This window comes from Peromyscus californicus, unplaced genomic scaffold (assembly GCF_007827085.1).
Source record: "Peromyscus californicus insignis strain IS unplaced genomic scaffold, ASM782708v3 Scaffold_23__1_contigs__length_62951481, whole genome shotgun sequence".
Taxonomy (NCBI): Eukaryota; Metazoa; Chordata; class Mammalia; order Rodentia; family Cricetidae; genus Peromyscus; species Peromyscus californicus.
In genome coordinates this window covers 27,328,414-27,353,469 of record NW_026294534.1, presented here as the reverse complement: position 1 = coordinate 27,353,469, position 25,056 = coordinate 27,328,414, and the positions used below count along the sequence as shown (strand labels likewise).

The window sequence follows — 25,056 nt, the reverse complement described above, 5'->3', positions numbered from 1 at the left end:
AATAATAAGTATAGGAAAGGGGGAGTTTACAATATCATATTTTGACTAATTCCTTATGTAATCTTAAAATGGAGAGCTTTAGTTGATTTTTTAGTTTGTTTGTAACATTAAATCTAACAGGGAATATAAAACATGTTCTTTAGAAACAGGATGTGATGTACAACTCTGTAGTGTTTGTGTGAATTCAGCATTTTGGTGTCTTTGGTCACTCAGCACCCATTTGTCCCACATGGATTAAGCAAAGTGATGCAACTTAGTCAACTTCCTGTCACTAGAGTGAATGTCCTGAGACTTGCGATGTAGCTGAGGTTTACCTTGAAGTCTTGATGTTAGATAGATACCTCATACAGGAAGGAGGCTGATTTAGCTAGCAGTTCTGAAGGTTCAAGGGCATGGAATTGAAATTGGCTTGGCTCCTCTAAGAGCCCCATGGCTGGAATCACAGTGGTTGGGGCACATGTAAGATGGAGCGGTGATGTTGTCGGAGGGGAATCAGCAACCAGGCCGTGGCCAGGTTGGCTCTTTTCTGCATTGCTATTTGTTCTCTTTCTGTGGTACTAGAGGTTAAACCCAGGGTCTCACACATGCCTACATATTTGTCAAGGTCTCTGTCACTGAGCAATATTCCTACTCCTTTGTGTGTGTGTGTGTGTGTGTGTGTGTTAATATGTTAGTCTTGGGACAGGGCTGGGGATGTAGCTGGGGATATAGCTCAGTTAGTAGAGTGTTTACCTAACCTTCACAAAGCCCTAGGTTCGCTTCCTGACACGGTGTAAACCACTGGAGTGGTGCATGTCTGTCTACCAGTACATGGGAAGTAGAGGGAGGAACATCAGGAGTTCAAGATCAAGTTCAAGGTCATCCTCAGCTATAGCAAGTTCAAGGCCAGCTTGGGCTATATAAAGATCTGTCTTAAATTGAAAGAAAGAAAGAAAGAAAGAAAGAAAGAAAGAAAGAAAGAAAGAAAGAAAGAAAGAAAGAAAGAAAGAAAGAAAGAAAGAAAAAGAGAGAAAGAAAAATTGGCTGGGTGTGGTGGCACATGCCTTTAGTCCCAGCACTGGGAGAGGCAGACAGATCACTGCGACTTCAAGGCCAGTCTGGTCTGCAAAGCTCCAGGACAGCCAAGGTTACACAGAGAAACCCTGTCTCGACAGAAGAAAAAAAAATTGAAGGGAGGGGAAACAGCAGTTGGGATGTAATATATGAAAGAATACAGAGAGAGAGAGAGAGAGAGACAGAGAGACAGAGAGACAGAGAGACAGAGAGACAGAGAGAGAGAGAGAGAGAGAGAGAGAGAGAGAGAGAGAGAGAGAGAGAGAGAGAGAGAGAGAGAGAAGTTCCCACTAAGTTGTCCAGGATGATCTGAACTCACTCAGCTATCCAGGCAGGCCTTGAACTTGCCATCTTCCTGCCCCACCCTCCTATATTGCTAGGCATGCAGGCCATCCCACTGGCCCAGCAGGCCTGTTCATTTATAAGAACTCCTGTAAGAACTAATTCAGAGTCCAACAAGAACTACCCTAATTTTATCAAAGAGCAGTACTCTGGGATGGCATAAAGACCTCCCACTGGGACTGGATGGATGGATGGCTCAGTGATTAAAATCACTGGTTGCTCTTGCAGGGGACTTAGGTTCAAGTCCCAGCACTCACATGGTGGCTTCAACCCCTTTTAATTCCAGTTCCAGGAGGTCTGACACTCTCTTCTGGCACCAGCAGACACTGCACACACTTGGTGCACAGACATATGTACAGACAAAACACTCATATGATGATGATGATGATGATGATGATGATGATGATGAAGACCTCACACCAGATCAATCTCTTAAAGATCCACCAAACTTTAATATGGCCACAGTGAAACTCAGATTCATCACAGGATGTCCCTTATCTCAGGAACCCGTGGGGGACATTTTCAAACCCTAGCAAAAGCCATGTTTAGTCTTCCAAACTGGCATCAATTTTCAAACACCCAGTGTTCACAAGAGAATAGGAAAGGGGGCACATTCATTTATTGTACATGGGAGTATAAGTTTATATAGCTGTAGTGGGTGGCTGTTTGAGCTATGCCCTGAAGCATCACCCCTCGTGAGGCAGCGGTAACTGTTACACCTGCCTGTGATCTTGAGGTACCGGCCTCTGGGGCGTGGCCACCAGAGACCCTTAAAACCTGAGATGCATGTACACCTCCTCTTGGCTACCTCGGGATTTTGGATGCTGAGATCTTGGACCAAGCCGTTCAGTGTGAGGCATAGCTCAGCTTTCCCGGACCCTACAATAAATCTCCTGTGGTTGTGATTTTATCCCCAAATAAATTCCTTTCATCATTAAATAGAGTCCATGGATTAATCCCAATATATAGCCTGAGAGAAAATATTATAAATACCTGGCAAAAACCTAAAAAGAATTTCAAAAATAGAGATGCATCAAGGATCCACATATAACAACATTCAATGGAGAAAAATGAAGACACCCAGGTTTCTAACAGCAGAGTAATGATTAAATAGACATCAGAATGGATGCGTGATAGAGCTGTTTTCCAGAGGGGTCCTCTGTAGATCCATCAGTGGAGAACACATGCCGAACAGGCAGAAAGCCCTGGGTTCCATTCACAGCACCACTAAAAACAAAAAGGATTTCTAGGAAAATTTAATAACTTAAAAAACAATCTATCCTGTAAGATGTGTTGAAAATATCAAGATGCAGTTTTCCATATAATACATGACCAAACTTTGATCTAAAATGAGAACATGGGTAATTATATTATATATGTGTAGTCATGGAAAGAAGCCTGAAAATATATACATCAAATGTCACATTCATTTCTGCTTATTGGAATTACATCAATTTTATTTTCTTCTTCTTGTATTTTACAATTTCTATACCGGGCACTATCTTTGTCATCAGAATAATTGCTGGATGACCTCACTCAACCTTGATCCTGGGGTGGGGGCAGTCCTACCTCAACTTAATGTGCCATACTTTGTTCAAGACCATGGGAGGCCTGCCCCTTTTGAATGGAGACAGATGAGGAGTAAATGGGGAGGGGGGTAGATGAGAGTTGGGGGGAGAGAACAGGAGGAGAGGAGGGGGGGGAAACTGTGGTTGTTATGTAAAATAAATGAAAAATGTAAAATAAATATATTTAAAAAAAAGAAATACATATGAGTCTGGCCAGATGGCTCAGTGGTTAGGCTCACTGGCTGCTTCTCCAGGGGACCTGGGTTCAATTCCCAACATTCAAATGGCAGCTCACAACTATTTGCAACTCTAGTTCCAGAGGATATCAGATGCCTTCTCCTACCTTCCTGTAGGCACTACATGTATGTGGTGTACAGACATACATGCAGGCAAAACACTCATACACATAATAAGATTTTTAAAAAAATTTTAAGAAATACATGCAACAACATAGATATATTTTGAGTAGTCACTAAAATCACTTGTCCCATGGAATGCTACATTTCTGTATTTCAGTTTGTGATTGTTGGAGAACAAATGTGTTCACAGGGAAAATTCTCTCTTCCTGGAATATCAATCTAAGCTTCATCCTTGGCCTTAACATAGCCCTTCACCAGCATGTGCAGTTTGTCCAAGCTAATTGTCGGGGCTCATAAAATTGTTTTTTTTTTAAATACATTTCAACAATGCCAGGAATCCAGTTGCTTAGTATTACAATACAAAACACTTCCAGAACTCTGGCTTCTAGCTAGAAGAAAGAAAAAAAAAAATGGAAGCAGATGAAGTTCTCCAAATGTTGCATTTGCTTAATGTTAATCCTGCCAGACTCTTGGCCCCATGTCCGCTTTAGCAAGGTTGTTTTTAAAGATTCCAGGTCTCTCCAGCACCTCCACGGTGCTCTGCTGATATGTGTCTTGGAGAAGTAGACAAAGGCATTGTGATCAAGCTTCACAGCAGGTGGGAAGACATGGATTCCGGGCTAGGGGCCCATAGCATACTCTATTATGCCTTTATCTGGTGTTCTAACAGAGCACAGTGCTTAAAGACCTGTCAAAGTTACTACACACACGTTAGCAAAGGACCCTACAGGTGAGAATATGAGACACTATCTAAAACTGAGGGCCAGGGCACATTTGGGTGGAGGGGGCCTCTCACATCAATCCACCGAAGTTAAGTGAATTCTGGTTAGAAGTTTCATAACCAGGGCAGGGGACATAGCTCAGATGGACAGTTCTTATCTTGCATGTGGGAACATAGCTCAGATGGAGTTCTTGTCTTGCGTGTGTGAGGTCCTGGATTCAGTTCCCAGGGCTTAAAAAACAGTAACAAAAAACCCACTCACACACAGAAGAATTTCATAACTGATATTAACAATCACTTTGCACTGCGGTGAACTCTCCATCCTGCCTTACTCTGTAGCATATGAGCATCCTCTAGTCACCATGCCTCCCAGTTCTAACCACTATAAAGGAAGGAGTTAAATAAATAACGTACAAATCTGTTTAAAAATCAATTGATTTTTTTTAAAGCTTAACCATAAAATTATATGTACTCATCATGGCCAGCATAATATCTTGGCAAGGATGCATATTTCAAGAATGCACTATATCATCAGTAAGTATGCATTTCTTGTGTTCATTAATCCTACATAACTGTGAGTATGCATTCTTTGGCTAACATCTGCTGACATCAGATTCTTAATTTGAAGCCTGACCATGTGCATCAGAAGACCCGTGGACAGAATGACACACCGGTTTTTTTTTTTTTTTTTGAGCAAAAAGACCCAGGGCTTTTATTGGATTCTCCGTTTACAAACCCAAGAGACTATGGATCATGGAATCACTCAACCTTGAAGTTCCATCTGACATTACTGTTGCATGATTCTCCATGTGTGCATATTTTGATTTAGAGAATTTTATTCTATACCATGTTTGGGGTTTGTAAAGACTTCAAGTTGGTAAGACTGACTGGACTCCAATGTGATGTAAAAACTATGTTTCCTTTTGCAACTCCAAGGGCTTTCTATGAAAGTAGTTTCTATGTTTACACCCACAGCAGCCACAAAATACAAAAAAAAAACCTTATTGAAATAGACCATTTATATGTCAATGAAAGAAATTTTGCAACAGTGTGAAATTAGACATATTTGGGCTTTATACTTAATAATTTGTTTTTCAAGACAGGGTTCCTCTGTGTAACAGCTCTGGCTGTCCTGGAATTCACTTTGTAGACCAGGCTGGCCTTGAACTCACAGAGATCTGCCTGCCTCTGTCTCCTGCATACTGGGATTAAAGGGGTGCACATCACTACCACCCGGCATACTTAATACAATTTAAAAATAATTAGACCAGTGGTTCTCAACCTTCCTAATGCTTCAACTCTTTAGTACAGTTCCTCATATTGTGGTGACCCCCCAACCATAAAATTATTTCTGTTGCTATTTCATAACTGTGATTTTGCTACTGTTATGAAAAATAATGTAAATATCTGATATGTAGGATTTTGATATGTGAGCCCCAAAGGGGCTGCAACCCAGAGGTTGAGAACCACCAAATTAGACCATTATATTTAGTATCATCAGCATAATATTCTGATGCTGATCTTGGTCTACTATTTTTAAAGTAGACCAAAGGTAGGCATGATGGTGAATGTCTGTAATCCTAGCACTCAGGACAGCCTAGTCTACATAGCAAGTTCTAGGCCAGGCAGGGATACATAGCTAGACCTTTTCTCAAACAAACAAAAGAGTAGACTGATGTGGGGGAGTCAGAGAAAATATACTTCCAAGACGGAAGCCTGTCAATACGTAAGTAACCTGACTGTAATGAATTCAGAATGATCAGATTACCCCCTGCCCGCTTAACATCAATAATGCAAAATACCTATTCACACACACACTTGTCAGACATCTACCTGTCAGATGCTTTAAGAGAGGACCTTAGAGGACTTGCTACAGTGAGCACACGGCATGGAGTTGCTTTAGGTGATGACTTAGATGTACTGAGAAATGGTGCCCGGGAGCAAATACTCAGACAGCGTCTGCCTAGGCGCTGAGTCAGTGTGTCGGATCCTGTTTCCTGGACAGCCTCGATGAGTAAGAGCTCTTCTCTCTGTTTCTGGATGCTCGGCCACGTTGTACGAGAGAGATAGATTCTGCACCCACAAAAACCAAGCAGCCTGGCCCTGCACCTGCGGAGAACTGTTTATTTTTATTTTAAAAGTCGCCCATGTTGGGACGACTGGAGAGATGGTTCAGTAGTTAAGAGCACTGGCTGCTCTTGCAGAGGACCCAGGAGTGATTCTCAGCACGCATGGGACAGTTCGCGCCTATCTGTAATTCCAGCCCTAGGGGATCCAATGCCTGCTCTAGCCTCCAAGGGCACTAGGCATGCATAGGAAGGCAGAACATCCATACAGATAACATACATACTTTTTTAAGTTGTTTATCTTGAGCCAAGGTTGGCGTCACAGGCTGGTACACCCATCTGCTAGGGAGGTTAAAGGCAGGAAGAATACAGACTCAAGGCCTGCTGGACTACAGAGTGGGTTCAAGGCTGGTTGCCTGGGCAACATAGCGAGACTGACAAATAAACAAAAATGAAGTAAGTCAAGAGGGCTGAGAGGTCAAAGGAAACAGGAAAAGTGGGTTAAGGCTGTAGCTCGGCAGCACAGCGTTTGCCTAGAATGTGTGGAGCCCTGTGTTCCGTCCCCAGTGCTGGACAAAACGACCAAACGAAACCAAACAAACAAACAAGAAAGAACAACGCTTGTCACAGCACTTCTGTTCAACATCTTACAGAGAGTTGAATTTCAATGTTGGAATCTGGGATCGCACAGCTCTTGGGTTTTTGAAAAGTGTCGTGCCACATGCTTTGCGTGTATCTTTGCGCTCAGAGGATTCAGAGTATCTGCAAATAAACACTAAAATAACACAACTACAGACAATATTAAACAACGGGACAAACACAAGCAAGGTACTAAACAATGGAATATTATCCGTATAAAAGGAAATTCTGACCTGGGCATGGTGGTGGCACATATGTAGTGGGTAACTGTTCCAGCTTTGACCTTGAAACACTGCCCCTAGTATGGCAGCCAGTAACTGGTGTGGCTGAGAGGAGACCCCTTAAGACCCAAGATGTGTACGTGTTCACTCTCTTAACTCCTCTTGGATTTGCAGACCAAGTCAGAGTTCCCCAGAGAACTACACTGGACTGTACCTCATCTCTCCCGGATCCTATAATCGACCCCTTATTGGTTGTAAGTTACCCCTGAAATGAACCTCTTTTAATTACCAGATAAACTACGTGGAATTGCCTCGTTAATTGCCGCCATACACATGCCTGTAATCTCGGCACTTGGGAGGTGGAATCAGGAAAAATTCAAGTTCAAGGCCTGCTTGTGTTTACAGAATGAGGTCAAGCCTTGCCCAAGTTATTTCACAAGACTCCATCTCACAAAATAAAATAAAAGATAAAGTATTCAAAAACCTGGTACACCAAAGATGAGCCTTGGAAACTTCATGCCAAGTGAAATAAGGCAGTCATAAAGGAACAACTACTGGCATGGCTCCTTGTATGTGAGATGCTGAGAATGATGAGCCTCATACACATGCGTAGTAGTGGTCATCGGATTCCAGGGGAGGAAGGCAGGCTGGGAGTTAATGTTTAACGGGTGCAGAGACGCAGTTTGAGAGAATGAAAAAGTAAGTTCTAGAGATGGATAGTAGCAAGGAATGTTTGCACAGCAGAATCAATGGACTTCCTGCCATGGAGTTTTACATTTAAACACAGCTAAAAAGGGACTGGAACCGTAGCTCAGTTGGTAGCATACACAAAATGGCCTAGCAGGCAGGAATCCCTGGATTTACACTCAGCATCAGAGGCACTCTGGGTGTGGTAGGGCATGCCTATAATCCCAGCACTTGGGAATGAGAAGTAGAAAGATCTGAAGTTCAATGTCATTCTTAAACATGTGAGGAGTTTGAGGCCAGCCTGGACACATGGGAAACCTGTCTCAAAAAAGAAACCATTTATTTGGAACCTGGGCCTTATGCAGGGACACTTGGCTCAGCCTGGGAGGAGGGGACTGGACCTGCCTGGACTGAATCTACCAGGTTGAACTCAATCCCCAGGGGAGTCTTTGCCCTGGAGGAGATGGGAATGGGGGGTGCGCTTGGGGAAGGCGGGGGGGGGGGGGGGGGGGGGGGCCGCAAGAGGGGGGAGGACAAGGGAATCCGTGGCTGATATGTAAAATTAAATTAAACTATAAAAGAATAAAGAAACTGTTTAAAAAAAAGGTGGTTTTTATAAGTTACTGGATATAGCTCAATGAATAGAGTGCCAGCATAGCATACCAAAAGCCCTGGGTTCCATCCCCCCCCCCCCCCCCCCCCCCCCCCCGTACCTTCTCAATCAGGGTAGTGGCACACAGGCTGTAATCCCAGCCACTGCAAGGGTAAAATTAGCAAGATGGGGAGTTCAAGGTGACCCCCCAGCCTCAGCCAGCTCCTGGCCCACCCAGGATACATGAGACCCTGTCCTAAAAACAGCCTACTGTTTAGAAAGGAAAGGAGGGATGAGGAGAGAAAGAGAAAGAGGGATGGAGGGGAGGGAAGAGGAAGGAAGGGGAGAGAGGGAGGAAGGGAAGAAGGAAGGAAGGGAGGGAGGGAGGAAGGGAAGATGGAGGAGGGAGGGAGGAGAGGGAGGGAGAGGGAGGGAGGGAGGAAGGGGAGATGGAGGAGGGAGGAAGGTGAGATGGAGGAGGGAGGGAGGAGAGGGAAGAAGGGAAAGGGGAGGGAGGGAGAGGGGAGGGAGGATGGAGAGGGGAGGGAGGAGGGAGAGGGAGGGGAAGGAAGGGAGAGGGGAGGGAGGGGAGGGAAGGGAGAGGGGAGGGAGGTAAAGGGAGAGAGCAAAAGAACAAACCATGAGACGATGAGGAAGAATAACTAAACGTGCCATGATCTGACTGAAGTATTTTTAAAGGCTCTGTCTTTCCCTAGTTCATAAGGAAATATTTATGGGTGAAACAATTTCCACCCGGTGCTTCAGGATAACTGGGTGAGGAACGACAAGGAACGAAATGAGACAGGAGAATTGATTAAATGTAAAGAGAGAAACTGAGAGAATTCAGCCTCAAGCAATCACTCCTGGGAGTACGTGAGCCCTTTCTCTGCTTGTTACAACTTACATGGAAATCTATGAACTTAAATGTCCCACAGGTGGAAAACGGGTCAGTTGAAGCAGCAGGCATCTCGGTCGCTGCAAATGCTTTTAGACAATGAAGTCCTCAGTCTGAATCAGGGAGATCACGAAGTTGCTGCCTCAACAGAAATACATAGTCTTCAAGTCGTTCACCCGTTGATGTCATTTATATTGAGCCTTCATTTAATTTAAAAAATAGATTACTCTACTCCATTCTATCGCATGACTAGAGGAACCTTTGCGCTGTATCTATAAAAGACATATTCAAAGTCCCATTTTATTTTTGGATTTCCAGACAGTACTGGAAAGGACATGACCCCAGAAAGACTCCACGGCTCCATGCTTTCTGCAGAATTCTCTGTTATTAGGGACAGTGGTTCCAAACTTCAGTTATGGTAGGGAGTCCGCTGGTCACTTCGCCATGTGAATCCTGGAGGCCATCCGCAGAGATGCTTATTTATTTGATTTGGGGTGGGTGGAGCTTGTGGAGTGCAACCAAGACAAAAATTATCAGAAAAGTGCTACAGTTCTTGTGTCTCTCAACTCAGTACCTGGGACTGGAGTCCAAGAAAGAGGTAAAACCAGCAGGTCAGGGTAGAATCATTGCAAGATTTTTCTGTGATTTTAGAATTTAAACTATTTCAATAGCATCATTACTACTCCTGCGTGGCATACTTACCCCAGGTTATTTCTTAGAAAAATTGCTTTTTTAGAAGCTAAGATACAGGCTAAATTGGGCAAAGGCAAAGGATGTCAAGGTGACAGACAGCACCAGGATAAAGTGAGTGACATACTTCTAAGGTATAACAAGTTATAAAAATGTGAAATGTATTTCTTATTAATTAAAATTTTGACACGACAGTGCCAAAAAGAATGAAAATGCTTACCCGTATGACAGACATAAATGGCCTCAAAACTAACTCCGAACAAAACACGCACAAAGGATGTCTCCATTTATTTCAGAGAAGTGATTTCATCACCAATCACTCTCATTAACGAACATGATGTTTCATGCCTGAGAGTTCTGCCTGTTCTGATCCTCACAATCCAGAGTGCCACAGAGCCACACAAGTCACTATTAGTCATTCAACTGTGTCCCACTCTCATGGGAAGAGCACCACCATCAATGGCTAGGTTTCCTATTAACTTCTCACACCTGATTGGCATTGAGTTGACTTGCTTAACAGTGACCAGTAACCCAGATAACATGGAAAACTAGATACAAATGAAGACTTTACAAAAAAAAAAAAAAAAAACAGCAAGAAGGAAAAAAAAATCACATTGGGTTGATGAGATGGCTTAGCAAGTCAAGGCACTTACCCTTAAGTGACGGCCTCAGTTCAATCCCCAGAAAACCCCAGGGTAGACAACCAATGCCCACAAGTTATCATGTGACTTCCACATGCATATCACAGACATACACAGACACACACACAAGTACACAATAAATAAACAAACAAATAAATATCAAAAAATGTTAAAAGAAAGAGGAAGCATATGAAGCCACTTCTCAACTGCCACACCCAATGACTCAACCCTGATCCCCTTGGGCTTTAGTTCCCATTGTCCCTTCACTGGCTATGATCACCCTCATTTCTTGCCACTAGATTGCTTAAGCCATTTGGGGGAGTCATTTCCCCCTGCTTGGCTGCAGGCTGTGGGCTTGTGTTTGGTGTAGGCTCTCAGAAGCCACCAGACTGGTGTCATCATTCAACACCCCCATGTAAGCACGCCCTCAATTCCTCCTGTTTAGTCTGGCTCATTTGGGTGTTGCCCATAAAAACAGTTTGTCCTTTGTAATCACCATTAGGGCAGGGGTGTGACTGATCTGTCAGTCAGGTATCATTGCCGGTGTCCTCTGTGAAGTGAGTATCCCCTTTGGCTCTGGGCTTCCGCCCTTCCCTCCTCTCTGATGTCATCATCTATATGTGTTCCCAAGTCGAGACTGTTGTATAAAATTCTGTTTGCTTTCTTTCTACAAATATATTCTATATTCTCTCTCAACAGTGAAAGTCACACCACAGGGGTGTTTGAAAATGTTTCCAAAACGCTAGCCCATTGTGTAGATGCCCAGGGCAAGGAAGTCCTTTATTCTCTGCAACTGGGGAATTATACCAAAGACAGAGAACTTCAGACCATCACTCATGGAAGGAATATTTTCAGCATGCCAGATATGTTCATGTGTCTAGTGCTATGGAATATTTGCTTGTACTATGTGAAGATGTGTCACTGTGATTGGTTTAATAAAGAGCTGAATGGCCAATAGCTAGACAGGAGAGAATAGGTAGAATTTCTGGGGAGAGAGAGGAAGGAGAGAAGGAATTCAGGTTTGCAGATTTTGCTAGCAAACTTGGAGCAAGTCAGATGTGCTGTACTGAGGAGAGGTAACCGAGACACATGACTGAATGCAGATTAATTAAAAAAATCAGGTTAATTTAAATTATACAAGCTAGTGGGACAAACCTAAGCTAATGGCCAAACTTTCATAACTAATAAGAAGTTCCTATGTCCTTATGTGGGGGTTGACAATCCAAAGGGAGTCAGACAAGAAAGCTTGCTACAGACCACCTTTTAAAAGCGAAGTTTATTTGAGATGGGGCAGTAAAGTGGCTTGGGGGTAAGAGTGCTTGCTTGCTTCATGGCTTGATAACCCAAGTTCAAGCTCCCAGCTACCATGTCGGAAAGAGAGAACCAACTGTTGAAAGTTGTCCGATGACCCCCGTGCATGCACACACACATGCAACAACAACAACAATAAATAATGAAAAATAAAAAGTAAAGTTTATTTAGAGTTATATTACATTTGTAGAAAAAAATCACAAAGACAGTACAGAGTCTCTATTATACCCCATATCTAATTTCTGCTATTGTTAGTATCTTACCTCAGTATGGTGCCTACATCACAAAGAATGAAATGACATGATAGTACAACAATAACCATGCACTCTCATTGACAAAACTCATTGTGCCTACTTCTCTGGCTTTTACCTACTGTCTTTTTTTTTTTTTCTCTTCTGGAATCTCTTCTAGGAAAGTTAATCTTGATTGTCAATAATTTGATGAGATTTAGAATCACCATGGAAACAGATCTCTGGGCATATCTGTGAGGGAGTTTCTAGACTGGGTTAATTAAGCTGAGAAGACCCACGCTAAATGCAGTACCACTCTCTGGGCTGAGGTCTTCAACTACATAAAGAAGAGAGTGCGATTAGCCCCGGTACCCATCTCTCTCTGCTTTCTGGCTGCCCACACAATGAGACCAGCTGTCTCCTGCTCCTACTGCTGTAACTCCCCACCGTGATTAACTGTCCCTCAAACTGAGTGGAAGCAAACCCTTCCTTTCTGAAGTAGCTTCACCCCCAGCAACGCACACAGTAAGTGAGTGATAAAAGTAACTGATGAACCATCCCAGACACATAGAGTCACCATGCCTCCTTAGGATCCTTCCAACAGTGACAGGCACTCTTCTTTCTTACTTACTTTTTCTTTTCTTGTCTTTTATAAAAAAAAAAAAATCAGGGTGGTGGTGGCCCACACCTTTAATCCCAGCACTCGGGAGGCAGAGCCAAGTGGATCTCTGTGAGTTCGAGGCCAGCCTGGTCTACAGAGTGAGATCCAGGACAGGCACCAAAACTACACAGAGAAACCCTGCCTTGAAAAACCAAAAAAAAAAAAAAAAATCACCTTGTAGCCCAGGCTGCCCTTGAACTCATACTCCTTCTGACCCAGCCATCAAGTGCTGGAATTACAGCCATGGCTACCCTGTCTACCTTTATGCTTGATTTCTTTTTGAAGGATTTTAAGAAGCTTTGAAGGATGTCCCTCAGTGGGGTTTGTCTAGTGTTTTTCTCAGTGGAGTGTAGTTAGTTAGTGTTCCTACAAAGAAGCCCCCAGAGGTAAGAGGTTATTGCTTTTCCATCTCACTAAGGTTACCTAGCATTCACGTGACCTGTTCAGTGACCTCTGGTCACTTGGCTGAGGGAGTGCTTATCAAATTTCTGTCCCCACAATTTCTATTCTGCACTCTTGGGAAGGAAGTCACTCCATAGTCCACACTTGAGTTGCAAGGAACTGTGCATACTTCCTTGAGACAGGGTATTTATACAAATTCCATGAAATTCCTATTTATTTAGCCATTTACTTATAGGATGGACTCCAAATTGTTTTTGTTTTAATACATTGCATTCTAATTTAGCATTTCTTCAGCTCCACAGTTTTACAATTGTTTTGGCCTTTTGACAAACTTCCTTGTGTTCAGAGAGTTGGGAAGAAGGGGAAGGCCTTCTTTAGTCTCTCGTTCTACATGATGCTGCATCCAACCTCTTCACATATATTAGCTGCTGCAGGCATAGCACCAGCCATTTCTCCAAGGATCCCCAGTCTCTCCCTGAGGGAAGTCCCAGAAATCAAGTTGCGAACTACGGATGTTGCTGCTGGGTGCCCTCACTTTGGAGTGAAATGAAAAAGGAAATTTGTGTACAAAGTAGTACACATCTCAACTAATATTTCTGTATGCAGCTTTTTTGCATTTATATTAGGTTAACATACACTAATGGAGATGCGGTCAATTCTTCCATCACCACCTCCACCATGCTGGGTTCCTTCCTTCATTCCCAGGGAGACACCTGGCTCCCACCCTCCACTACCTGTTTCCTTAAGTGGTCAATTCTGGTACCTACACTAGCAATATGAACATTACTGTTGGGGGATGAAAGGCAGCTCTACCAAGTCATTCCACGGCATCTCAAAGACATCATTCCGTATGGCCACAAGCCAGGTATCATTGCCAGCTCTTCTAACTGCATTTAAACCTGTTTCTCTTCGTCTAAGTTTTGCCCCGAAGGTTTTTCCCTTTCTTTCCTTCTGTATGTCCTACTCCTCTGCTTACTCCGTGTCTGGCTAGCTAGCGGCTGCCTGGCTGGCTGGCTTCGAGAGTCTCCTCTTTTTCTCCCTCATCCTCTCTTCTTCTTCTCTTCTCTTCTCTTCTCTTCTCTTCTCTTCTCTTCTCTTCTCTTCTCTTCTCTTCTCTTCTCTTCTCTTCTCTTCTTCTCTTCTCTTCTCTCAAGCCTAGCTTCCTCCTCCTACTTGTTTTCTCTGCCCACCAGCCCTGCCTATCCCTCTACTGCCTAGCTATTGGCCTTTGAGCTTTTTATTAGACCAACCAGATGCCTTAAGCAGGCAAGGTGAAAACAGCAGCGCATGTTTACACAGTTAAACAAATGCAGCCTAAACAAATGCAGCCTAAACAGATGCAGCACACCTTTACATAGTGAAAGTAATATTCCACAACATAAACAAATGTAACACATCTTTACATAGTTAAAGTAATATTCCACAACATAAACAAATGTAACACATCTTTACATCGTTAAAGTAATATCCCACAACAGTCTCAGGGTTTTTTTGTTTTGTTTTGTTTTGTTTTCTCCCTGAGAACGCAGACAAAAGGCGAGAGAAACCGTTCACAGACTAGAAGTGGGGTGGAGAGTTGCAGTGTCTATAAAGAGGATGTCTCCTCTCATCGCTTCTCTTCTTTCCTACTCAGAGAGTGAGGGTGGATGTCATTCCTGGGTAGCACATCCGCCTTGGACCCTGGAGCTGAAGACGAGGGTTGAGGGTAGTGGGACAAGAAGAAAGAAGCCCGCTTCCTTCTCACAGGGGGAGTCATCATCGCAGCTGAATCCACACAGAACCAAAAGGAAACCCCTAACTTGTTTAATTCCCACTGATTTTGGGTTTTCTGTCCCTCCTGGGTGAACTTAATATAGATTCCACATATATCTTTCCCTGCCTTTCATCCACCTGGTACCCCTCAAAACACAAGGCCACATAACCTCTCATGTTATAATTCTCCCTGTGAGATATTCTAAGGATTCCAAAGCACCTAATTTGAGTTCAGAAGAGGAGGGCTTTGTGCTAGCTAGTTTTATGTCAACTTGCAAAAGCTAAAGTCATCAGAGAAGAAGGAGCCTCAATTGAGAAAATACCTCCATGAGATCCAGCTGTAGAGAGGCCTGCTGGACATTTTCTTAATTAGTGATTGATGTGGGAGGGCCCAGCCCATGGTGGGTGGTGCTGTCCCTGGGCTGGTGGTCCTGGGTTCTGTAAGAAAACAGGCTGTGCAAGTCATGGGGAGCAAGCTAGTAAGCAGCACCCCTCCATGGCCTCTGCATCAGACCCTGCCTCCAGGTTCCTGCCTTGTTTGAGTTCATGCCCTGACTTCTTTCAATGATGGACTGATGTGGAAATGCAAGCCAAATAAACCCTTTCCTTCCCAAGTTGCTTTGGTCGTGGTGTTTTATAACAGCAATCGTAACCAGAGCTAGGACAGGCTTGAAGCGGACGGTCACTAAAGAGCACCTTTGATGGAACAATACACAGGACTCCATATGTGTATTCATCCTCACAAGAGCTTGGTTTTATTTGTTTGAAAGTCTTGTTATGTAGCCCAGGCTGGCCTTTGTCCTGTGATTCCCCCTGCTTTAGCTTTCTCGGTGCTGTGATCACAGACACAAACTGCCACACAACCCCCCCACTGGAGTTCTAGAAACAAGTCAGAAAAAAGTACAGATTTAGGGTTTGTTTTTTTTTTTCATTTGTTTCAAAATTGCATAGCTATTGAACTTGGAGAGATATGCTGAGAAACATAACCTGAAAAACTGTAAAGCAGTGGGTCAGTGAGATGGCTCAGCAGGCAGAGGGGCTTGCCCCCAACAATGATGATTTGAGTTCCAGACCCTGGACCCCAACTACGGGAAGGAGAGAACCAACTCTCAGAAGTAGTCCTCTGACCTGAACACTTGCACTGTGGCATGTGCCTGCCTGCACCCACATAAAACAAGTAATTGTAGACAGATTTTTGGAAAAATATAAAGTGGAATAGTTGCTTTGGTTAGGGATATGTAGGGATATGTAAGTCTGGGGTCGTCAATAAATGACATGCTGTTCTCACTTTAATTTTAGTAAATAGGTTCTCAGCCCCCCCCACACACACACACACCCCACCTCTTCCCTGCTCCTTCTCCCTCTCCTTGAGGATTTTGATGTGACCCTAGATTGGGGAATAAAGGTTGCTGTTTGGAGAAAAAGTGGAAATGGAGGACGTCAGCTAAGAGTAGCGAGGTGTCCAGTTCAAATGGTTACCTAGCAACGGTTTCAGATCAAAGCTGCAGCTCCAAAGCCTGACTGAGCCACACACCCGCCCTGCTAAGCATCTCACTTGTGTGGTTTTAATCAGAACTGCCTTTGGAGTTATGTGGGCTGACATTCAGCTGACTGACTCCCATCTCATTGGCTGACAAGCTAAAGGAGCTGCTGTGTTTGTAGGAAACCACTCAGGTCATGGGGGAGAAATCTGACCGTAGTTAGAGCCACAGCAAATGCCATTCAAAGTTTCTAGATGCTGGAACTTAGCAACAATGTAACCCACAAGCAGATATATTATTTTAAATAAATCCACTTTTAAGTAAGAAAATTAGCAGTTTGCTTAAAATCACAGACTGAGTTAGAAAAGTTGAAGTAGGTGTTAAAAAAAATAATTTCACTGCAGTTAAATATGACGCGAGGAGACCTTTTGCTAACTCCCAAGCCCTCATTCTTCGTTTACTCCCAGGAAACTAAAGCAAATATCTATAAAAGGACAAAAACAGGATGCACGGTGGCTGAGATGTGTGGTATTTGCACTCTGTCATTAAAACACACCTCTCTTTTGGTAAGCCTTTCTCCCTATGTACACCCATTTTATGCCCAGATTTCAAAAATAGAACAAATATTTCATTTGTTTGATTTTGTTGCAGCAGATTTGAGCTCGAAGGACAAGTTGAAGTCCTGTTGCGCAGGCTGGATGTGTTAGGAATGGAATCTCCACCAAAAGTCAAGTTCAGAGGTCTCAAGCAGATACAAATTCCACAGCAGAATTAGGAATAGCACCTAGTGGTGGAAACAGCCCAAGAGTCTATCAATAGGTGCCTAGATAAACAAACACATGCATGTACACATACATACACATAAATAATAAACTACTGTGCAGCCTTTACAAGGGAATAAATGATAGACTATTGTGCAGCCTTTAAAAGGGAATGAATGATAGACTATTGTGCAGCCTTTAAAAGGGAAGGAAAGAGACAGTGTGGTACATGCTACAGCATGAAAAAAGAATCTTGAAGATATTGTGGTGTGTGAAACTGTGATTGCCGGGGGCTGAAGTAGGGGGAGGGGCATGGGGAAATGTCTAATGATAGCCGAGTTTTGACAGGAAAGGTTCCAGTGATTGTCAGTGATGGCTGAATACCAAGGTAAAATAGGCAAAGACAAGCCACTGGATAGGGTTAAACTGGTAAACTGTATGCTGTGCCTAGTTTATGACAATAAAAGAAACCCAATGTGCTCATTGGATCCACACCAAAATTTTCCTTGACTTATAATGTTCTGAAATATGTCTCATCAACGATCACTGCTCTACAGGGAAGAAAGATCTGCCATGGCTGCCTGTAGCTAGAGTGTTCTTGCATTGCCCACAGTCAGGACAAATCTCTGTCACCCACCAGTCGCACAGTCGCTCAGACCCAACCAAGTAAACACAGAGACTTATATTGCTTACAAACTGTATGGCCATGGCAGGCTTCTTGCTAACTGTTCTTATAGCTTAAATTAATCCATTTCCATAAATCTATACCTTGCCATGTGGCTCGTGGCTTACTGGCATCTTCACATGCTGCTTGTCATGGCGGCGGCTGGCAGTCACTCCTTCACTCAGCCTTCCACTTCCCAGAATTCTCCTCTCCTTGTCCCGCCTACTTCCTGCCTGGCCAATCACTGTTTTATTTATTGACCAATTAGAGCAATTTGACATACAGACCATCCCACAGCAGTTGCCATAGTGTGTTCTCACTGCAGAATGGACCACAGTGTCCGAGGAGCAAAGTGACTGCCTCCTTCTTGCTAAGGATTTGGACAGTTAAGCTATAACTTCCTTTTGAAGTGAAAATAATGTTTGGAGGGAGAAGGAACTGGCAATATATAACCCAATAATGTCCATTGTGTTGTTTCTAACTAAACCCATTTTTATGGCTAGGCATTCCCTCAGTTTTCTGTACTAGTAGTGAGAAAGACTTGAAATTATATTTTATTCTTGTTTCCCCTAAGCAGAACTTTCATAAACCACTCATGGTTTTATAATTGACCTCGATAGTAAAACGAAATGTTCATGGTTTTCCTCTCTATGTGGTAAATTATATAGACATATTGCCATCTTTATACAGAGCCATGGGTTAATAATGATTGACTAAGGACTGGAGAAATGTCTCAGTGGTTAAGAGCACTGGCTGCTCTTCCAGAGGAGCCTGGTTCAATTCCCAGTATCCTCATAGTGGCTCAAAACCATTTCTAACTCCAGTCCTAGGGGAACCAATGCCCTCTCTGGTCTCCTTGGGCACCAGGCATGCCTGTGGTATACAGACATACATGCAGACAAAACACCCATACAAATAAATAAATAGATAGATAAATAAGATTTAAAGATGATGATTGCCTAGAAGTCTGGGACTGCACATCAGTCAGTAGAGTGCTTTCCCAGCATGCACAAGGCTTGAGGTTCAAATGTCAACACTGCATACAACCAGACATTGTGGTACCAACACATCTGTTATCTCAGTTCTCAGGAGGCAGAAGCAGAAGGATCAGAAGTTCCACGTTATTCATAGCTTCATAGCAACTCCAAGGCCAGATGAGTTATGTGATACCCTGTTTCAAAACAAAGCATTTACAAACAAAAAAACTTAATGGTTGACTACAAGAAAATATTAAGTTAGACTCTTAGGTTATTCTGTCACAGATTTGTTTAATTAAAAATGCTCCATTCCCTGGAACTCTGCCTCTCGGTGTGGACCTAGTTTTCTCACTGTCTTAGTTAGGGTTTCTATTGCTGTGAAGAAACACCATGACCACAGCAACTCTTATAAGGGAAAACATTTAATTGGTGGCTTGCTTACAGTTTCAAAGGTTTAGTCCATTATCATCATGGTAGGAAGCATGATGGCATGCAGACAGACATGGTACTGGGGAGGTATCTGAGAGTTCTATGTCTGGATCGGCAGGCAACAGGAAAAGAAAGCTGCTCTAGGTCTGGTTTGAGTCTCTGAGACCTCAAAGCCCACCCCCAGTGACACACTTCCTTCAACAAGAGTATACCTCCTAATGTTGCCATCCACTATAAGCCTATCGGGGCCATTTTCTTTCAAACAACTATAATCACCAACCCTATCAGCCTTCCTTTCTAACCCATCTCCATTCCTTTCTGTCACCCAAACCCAGAAACACCTTCTACCAAAGATTCCCAGTGACCACACAGGTTTTGGACTCAGACTGGGGTCTCACTCAGCCATCATCAGAGAAGTTTCTTCTTGTAGCAGATGGGAACTAATACAGAGACCCACAACTAGACAAGTTGCAGAAAGTGAGATACTTTGAAGCATTCAGTCCTAAATGGGATGCCTTTAGAAAACCCCTTCCTTCAATGATCTACGCAGAAGAGGAGGCAAAAAGATTATAAGAGCCAGAGGCGAAAGATGACTTCAAGGAAACAGTGTCTTCCAGACACAATAGTGCAGAGGAAAAACTAGTAGAATCATTGAATTTAGTGCTGTGGAATAATCCTTTCATACACTGTAAAGATTGTTGCCCTCATTGGTTTAATAAAGAGCCAACTGGCCAATAGCTAGGTAGGAAGAACTTAGGCAGGAGAGCCAGACTGAGAGAACACTGGAAAGAAGAAGGATGGAGTCACCAGCCAGATGCAGAGAAAGTAGGATGTGTAGAAGCTGAGGTAACAAGCCATGAGCCATGTGGTGGCTTGTAAATTAATAAATATGGGTTAATTTAAGTTGTAAGAGCTAGTTAGCAGCAAGCCTAAGCCGTCAGCCAAGCATTTACAATTAATAATAAATCACCTTGCTGTTTATTGGTGAGCTGGCAGTCCCAACAAAAGACCCTGCCTACAGTCTAGGGTAAACATTAGAATGAAACAGTTGTTTTTCACAGTGTCTAGGGTAAATATCAGAATGAATAGTTATTTTCTAGAAGTACGTAGACCTTGAAGAAATTATTGTGGAAAACAGTGATTATTTTGTTATCTATAGAGTTTTTCTGAAGGGATTTTATAGCCTTTGCATGACTTTGGTCACAAGACTCTCCTGGCACACCTGGAGCTCTTGGATTATTGGGTACTGCAAACAGTGCACAATAAGGAATAAAGTGGCAGGAATGTGATGCTTTCCTTCAGCGAACTTATAGACCAGATCAGGGCTTTGGAATGAGGAACTTGTTTTACCCAAACAACAACTTTTGTGTAACTATCAATAAATATGCCTTTGCATGGCTGTTTGAGGTTCAGTTTATAGAAACTGTTCCTCTCTGCTGCCAGAGAGCCTAAAATCCATCTTGGAGTGACACCCTTTCTTTGACCTACCCATGCAACAAAGAACACCAGACACAACAAGATTGATGCACATATGAACTCACAGAGACTGTAGCAGCAAGCACAGGGCCCACACAGGTTCAAGTTAGACAGAGTCCTAGCACTGAGAGGGAGAAGTGGACATAGCCCTACCCCTAGACAAGCTATCTCCAATTGATATCCACTTGCAAAAGAAAAATTAGTTTTCTCCAACGGAGTCTTACTGGGTATATAAGCCATACCTCAGGGTAGGCCCAGGCCCAGTCCAGTACAAAACAAATTCAGTAGCATTTTTGTAGACTTTTTCTCTCATTTTTCTTTGCTTGGGTATTTTTTTTTTTGTCTTAATGATTGTCTTAGTTAGGGTTTTCATTGCTATGAGGAGACACCATGACCACAGCAACTCCTATAAAGAAAACATTTAATTGGGGTGGCTCACTTACGGTTTCAGAGGTTTGGTCATTATGGCAGAGAGCATGGTGGCATGCAGGCAGATGTGGTGCTGGCTACATCTTGGCTTGTAGGGAAAAGGAAGTTGACTGAGACACTGAGTGGTATCTTGAGCATAGGAAACCTCAAAGCCTGCCCCTACAGTGATACATTTCCCCCAAGAAGACCATACCCATTCCAACAAAACCACACCTCCTAATGTCACTCCCTATGAGATTATGGGGGCCAATTACGTTCAAACTACCACAATGATCTTTTGCTTATACATTTTGATTTCCATTTTTGCATTTTTGTGGGGCAGGGGTTGTGTGTGGTTCTTGATTTTTTTTTCTTGGTTTTGTTTTTTTGTTTGTTTTTTTAAAGACAGAGAGAAAGGAAGGATGTGGAGTTGGTGGGGGGAGTTGGGGCGGATCTAGGAGGTGTTTGAGGAGGGGAAAATTGTGATCAAAATATACTAAATGAAAAAAGAAGAAACATTTTTAAAAAGCCTGTTTCCTTCTTTTTATATATGCATATATATGTTTAGTTTTCTGGTTGAAAACCAAGTATATAAATTATAGAAAATTCAAGAAACTCATGAGAGCCCAAAATATCCTGTGGGGGCACGTTGCAATGCCTTTCAGCGGTCTATCCCAGCAGTGTGGTAGACCAGATGTCTGCTTCCACAGTGCCGTGCTCATTAGAGCTGTCTGTTGTGATGGTTCCTGCAGGTAAGGCCCCAGGCTTCTCGGAGCTGCTCCATCCACCAACTTCCTTGTGATCAGCCAATGGCTCTGCTTCACAGCCTCCAGAAGGACTCACTTTCAGGGGAGGAATTCAGTGGTCTCTTTTAGCGCCCTTTAAAAATCACATCTTGAAACGTTGTTTTGAATACAAACTGTTTATTTGGGAGGCAATCCCAAGAAAAGGTGATAGGCAACTGAGAAAGCAGAGGAGACTAGAGAAGCCAAGGAAGGGGGTTGGGGATTACCAAGTAAGCTTTCCTTAGGGACAGCTGCCATTTAATCTCTGGGGAAATTTCAGGCGGTCAAGAGTGAGTTGGTCCACTTGAAGATGGGATGTTGGAGTATTTTTCGACAATTCCACTCCTTGACCGAGGCTTTCTCCAAAATGAGTGCATGAAGATGCCAGCCATGAGAGGCTGAGGGAGGAACTCCACATTGAGTCAGGAGAGCACAGAAAGCTGTACAATGGTGTTCTGAGCCCTGGCCTGTTTCCAGTGAAGTCTCAAAAGGAGTTGCTGGAAGGCCAGTTCTTGTGTAGTGGCATGGGCAGTCCAGTGGGGCCAATGCCAGAGTCCTTCAAAGAAAGAAAAGGAGGTGGTGGGTACCCACAGATTTCTTTCACAATAAAGCTTACTCGGGAAAGAAAGGGCTGGAGCAAAGAGATAGCTGATTAGAACAGTGTTAAACTGTGCTTCTTGAAAGTTTTCTCCATTTGTAAGACCTGAGATGGTTCCCCTCTCCCGCACCTTGTGTGTGTGTGTGTGTGTGTGTGTGTGTGTGTGTGTGTGTGTGTGTGTGTGCCTGTGTGTGTGTGTGTGTTTGTGTGTTTATTTTGTGAGACAGTGCCTTGTTTTGCAGCCTGGCCTAAACTCAAGATCCTTCTGCCTCAGCTTTCTCAGTGCTGGGATTATACGTATGCACCACCAATTTGGCTGGCTATGACAGACAAACAGACACACACACACACACACACACACACACACACACACACACACACACAGTGTCTTCAGGCATCTAGTCATATTGTTTCTCACTGTCAGCCCCTCTGTTTGCAGCTGTAGTTAGGAAGCATTCCTTTAAAGCTCAGCTCTGAGCAGAAACTGTGAGTGCTGCAGGAGAGGAGGCAGAGCATCTATGAGCATGAACATCTATGTTGACAAGGAGACACCTGATCCTGCTTCATGCTCCAGTAGTTCCAGCATTAGAGATATTCAAATTAGAATCAGCATTCCTATGGCAGAAGGCTCCTGTCGTAGAAAAGACATTGAGGTTCAAATAGAACAATACGAAACAACAAAATATTGAGGATGACTGATTGTCACATTACTATGAGTACAGGTTCAGAGTCTCATTACACCCACCTATTGGGCCACTCTGACTGCTCCTGGGGACCATCCTGAAATCTTCCGAAAACTCTGACCAGAGACTGATGCCTTGCTTTTCAGAGAGGAGGTCTTGAGTGGCTGCTCAAGTGAATGCCACCCAAGACAGAGTGAAGATGGGGTGATCCTTTGGGTCTGAGATGCTGCTGGCATTGGTAACAACTGCTGGGATAGATAGGACAGATGACCAAAATCACTTATTTGGCCACCTCTGGTTCTTCTTCTCCATGGAGGAATGCAGACCCTAAATATGACTCCTGTGAGTCTACACAAAACCCAAGTCAGAGATAGTACCAAGATTCTGCTATTTAACAAGAAAGTTTAAAGACATGGTTTCTACAATTAAGATAACTTACCTTGGAAGTACTCAGGGATTAAAGGAACTCTACAAACACATCAAAAAAAAAAAAAACATGCACATGTACTTATACAGCTAAACACTGCCTTTAATGGAACACCTATCTTGCAACTTACATTTGAAATCCTGATTACTTTGCCTATGGTTTTAAATCATTGTGGTCAAAGGGATGAATATTTCATGAATGACCTGAGACACACAGTGAATGGAGATAGGTGCTTTAATTTCACAGGGCTGTTGTGAAAACAAGTGAGATACTGTCATATAAAAACAAGTTCCAGGCTCTATAGTATATGATTATGAAGCATCATATTCACTTGCTTGCTTCTTGAATGTCTCCTCATGCATTTTTTGTAGTGACTCTGCATTATTCTAATTGAATTGAGATCTGTTTAATCATTGCCAAATTGTTCTTCATTCTTGTTTTCAGCTATCTAAATAAAGCTATTTATAAACATTTCTGCCTGGCTAGCATTTTTTTTCTTTTTGAAATGCTTCCTCTGGATGAATTCCTGGAAGTGCAATAAATGGGTCTAAATAGAGTTGAGACATTCTTGCTTAAATGATGGCTGCCTTCTTAGCTTACCCAAACAACTAGTTAATTATAATATGCCATGATTCAGATGAATTAAGAAACTAATTCTAATTGTGGTAGTGATAGCAAGTCAGCATATATAAAACCAGTTGTGGTAATTTTCAAGACAGGAGGTACATACAACAGAAAAGCCTGGTTAAGGTTTGACTTACCAGTTCAACTTTGCCACTAATGGACTGCACGAGCGGACCTAACTCAATTTACTTAACTCACTTTTGGCCTTAGTTTCATCCCCTACAAAGTGGAGTCCAAAGTCTTTTCCAGATCACATACTGGCTCCATAGGGAACAAAGGCCCTTCTCCTCCAGGCAAGCTACCTGAGGAAAAATGATTGAGAGAATTCACCTCTGAGTAACCTTCTCAGGGCAAAGAGCTTCCAAGTCCGGTCATTATGTTATGCTATCATAACGCCTCAGCATGGGTGGGGAGGGTGAGTGGCTGCTGGTAGCTGGGTGCAAGAGAGATGCCCTCTCTCCACACATCAACAGTTTTAAAAACAGGCTGTGAATCCCACCGTGCCCTCTTTAGCGTGGGAGAGCAGGAATCAGGCCACCCTGACCTCGTGTTCCAGAGAGGTTGCCAGGAAGCCTGAGGAACCTCCTCTGGATGCTAAGGCAGCACTCTTGGCAGCTCTGAGAGGAAGCAGAGAGGGCAGGGCAGTGAGTTAGTACCAAGAAAGAGATGAGAATACAGCAGAACAGTGAGTTGAATTAACCCCTGAGTGTCAAGCTCAGAACTTTCAGAAATGACCATGTAATTATTTTAGAAAAAGCAAGTAAACCAAACAACAAGTGATCGATAACCTCCCACCACACCCACATACTAACCTTATTCAAATTTCATTCACTTTAGAAACAATAACACTTAAGAAAAAATAAAGGGCCAGATTGTAGCTCCGTGGTCTTGCCTAGCACATAAAATGTCTGGC

The 25,056-nt window shown here is 43.2% G+C and overlaps 1 long non-coding RNA gene across 1 annotated transcript; it reads right to left on the bottom strand.

Moving 5' to 3' along the window:
- Positions 1 to 21,681: 21,681 nt before the first annotated feature.
- LOC128119380 (uncharacterized) lies at positions 21,682 to 24,588 on the bottom strand. Its single transcript, XR_008221523.1, has 3 exons — positions 24,281 to 24,588; positions 23,155 to 23,340; positions 21,682 to 23,040 (listed from the first exon to the last, which is right to left on the bottom strand). It is a non-coding gene; the product is annotated as an uncharacterized LOC128119380 (long non-coding RNA).
- Between the last annotated feature and the right edge of the window lie 468 nt (positions 24,589 to 25,056).